The 2,696-nt window shown below is 49.0% G+C and overlaps 1 long non-coding RNA gene across 1 annotated transcript; it reads right to left on the bottom strand.

The window, feature by feature from the left end:
- Window positions 1-994: 994 nt before the first annotated feature.
- Window positions 995-1,961, bottom strand: LOC123130369 (uncharacterized). Its single transcript, XR_006463814.1, has 3 exons — window positions 1,813-1,961; window positions 1,437-1,715; window positions 995-1,052 (listed from the first exon to the last, which is right to left on the bottom strand). It is a non-coding gene; the product is annotated as an uncharacterized lncRNA (long non-coding RNA).
- Between the last annotated feature and the right edge of the window lie 735 nt (window positions 1,962-2,696).

The raw sequence follows: 2,696 nt of genomic DNA on the forward strand, positions 1-2,696 counted from the left end.
AATTTCCTCTCGACGGGGGTGAACCCTCTGTGGGCAGTCAGAAATTTCACCAGGTCGAACTTCTTTATGAGTTTGTGGTTGTGCTCGTCAAAATACTCATTGACCACCCATGTTGCTCCATCTACTTTTAGCTTACACCGGACAGGGCACCCCGTCTTGAGAATGATGCCTCTCTTTCATTCCGGAACGACAGGCGCAACACCTTTCCCCTTCTTGTTCCTCCGTGCCTTGTGGCACCTCATCTCACCTCTGTTGTACTCATTAGTTTTCTTAATTTTCCTATGGTACTCGGTGTTGACCGCAAATCCATGGAACTTTGCGTATGCCTGGTAGTATTCCTTTGCTTCTGCGAACGATCCAAATCTCTGCCCAATGTATGGTGGCTGAGGTACCACGATCTCGGATTGCCCACCATCTTCATCCTCTTGTGCGTCGTCGTCAGTTTCATCATTCGCTTCAGTATCGGCGGCAGTTCCATCTACTCGAGTGTTTCTAGTGCTTGTGTTCAAAGGGGTGCTCGTCGGCATTGCTGGAATGATTGCCATTCCCGACTCTGACTCGAAATTGTTTGCGGCATGACAGTCTGCTGGCTGGTGGAACGCGTCTTCCGTGCGCTCAGAGCTCCCCGCAGTAGATGTCCCCGCACCGCTGTTCACTGTAGTTGTAGGTTCTGTAATAGAAAAAACAAGCACGAGAGTAAGATTTTTTGGTTGAATAAGATGTGTACCACAACGGATCACACCATCTTCGATTGATTTGGCACGACATTTTTTCAAACAGCAAGCCGTGAGACTGCGTGTGGACATGTGTGGCAGCTGTAGGTGTCCAGTCATGGCAGGTACTGTTCAACAAACATGGCAACTATTGTTTTGCCTACAAAAAACTACAAACAACAAATGTAGTGATGTTTTTTGTGGTTCAATTTTTTTCCTTACCTTGTTGTGCTGCATTTGGCCATCTTGTGTGGTCTGTGACACCAAAATGTCGTGCTCCGCCTGCAATTTGTGAAGCTTGCCACGGGACGATTGCCGTGTCACCACCAGCGTAATACGCTGTAAGCATAGTAGTGGTTGGTCAATTCATGGCAATTTGCAGTTTGTGCTAGCACGGCAACTGCAGTCGCCCCTGATGTGGCAACTGCAGTTTTACTGGCATGGCAACTATAGTTGCATCAGCATGGCAACCGCAGTTGTTCCTCCATGGCAACTGCAGTTGCGATGACATGGCAACTGTAGTTGCTCTGGCATGGCAACTGCAGTTGTTTCTCCATGGCAACTGCAAGTGTCCACTGATGGCAACAACAGTTGTCCAGGGATGGCAAATGTAGTTTTAAATTCATGGCAATTGTAGAAGTCCACTCATGGCAATTTGGAGCTGCCAACTATGCCCCTTCTGCTAATTGAACATCCGCAACTTCACTTTTTTTATGGACTGACCTGTGTATGACGTCGATGGCAGGTACATGGGTGCTGGCTGATGCCACGTGCTGCATGAAGGCCCTGCATTTTCACCCGTGATAACTCGTGAGTCCTCTTGCCAGTTTTTTTGCATGTCCATTTTTCACGTCCACAGCAGTATGTGTTTTTTTGGTTTTGCATTACCTTGATTAGCCATACTAGCTAGTTGAGGTTGGTTGCCCGTAAATATGTCAGTGTTAGCGCCTTGTGACTGAACTTGCCATGGGGCCCCCCTGAGAGTGTTTTGGTCATAAGAACCTGCAAAAAAATGGGAGTGTAGGACATAAGTAGAATGTCATCTTCATCGTTGCGAAGTTGGCAACTGCTCTCTTCTTTTTGTTACCATGCATCATACCTACGCCTGCATACTGTTCTAGTAGTGGCAGCAACGGCCCTGCAGAGATGAGTTGACTATACTCTGCTGCATCCCAAGGCGGTGTTTCTGGCCTTTGAGAACCCCAAGCATCAGCGCCACCTTCGCGATTCATCCTTTCCGCGTCTAGATTCTTTTCCGACATGTTCTCAATCACTGGATGATCAAAAAGGCATCAATAATCCACAAGAATTTGTATTCTTCTGCTGCTTGCACATGGAAGATAGGGATGGCAAGCAACAGGTCAAAATAGGTGGCAATTGTCATCATACACAGGCGGCAACTGTCGTTACACACAAGTGGCAATTATTTTTTCCCACCCTCTTCATTCAAAAAATCGTCCTTCCTGCCCTTTTTTAGGGATTCCTACTCATCCATTTTCATACCCAACTACTTAAGTGCCTAAACTAGGCACCTAAGTTAACCTCAAACGTAGTACATGGCAGATCTGGTGTATTCTGCCTGGCAATTGCGAATATACACCGAACCATGCAGTGTTCTACCCCTATAGTATGGACCCAGTACAAGATCGGGAGATTTTCAGCCTTAAGGATGAGAGGGAAGGACGAGATCGAGAATTTTCACCTGGTTTTAGTTGATCGTGTCTGGAGGGCTGGATTGGAGTGGGTGGCTGGGGATGGGAAGGGTTAGGGTGTGGTTTGGGGTCGGAGTGCCCTGGTTGCCATGGCAACCAGGGATGGCCGGCGACGGATGTCGGGGTTCGAGAGGTGGGGGACGATGGTGGTGTACGAGAGAGGGGATGGATCGGAGGCATGGATCGGCTGGGTCGTGCGGGCAGCCGGTCTTCTGGCCCGGACGGGGCAGTGCGGGCGGGGTTGCCACACACCGGACGTGCGGGCCGTGCT

This window comes from Triticum aestivum, chromosome 6A (assembly GCF_018294505.1).
Source record: "Triticum aestivum cultivar Chinese Spring chromosome 6A, IWGSC CS RefSeq v2.1, whole genome shotgun sequence".
NCBI lineage: Eukaryota > Viridiplantae > Streptophyta > Magnoliopsida > Poales > Poaceae > Triticum > Triticum aestivum.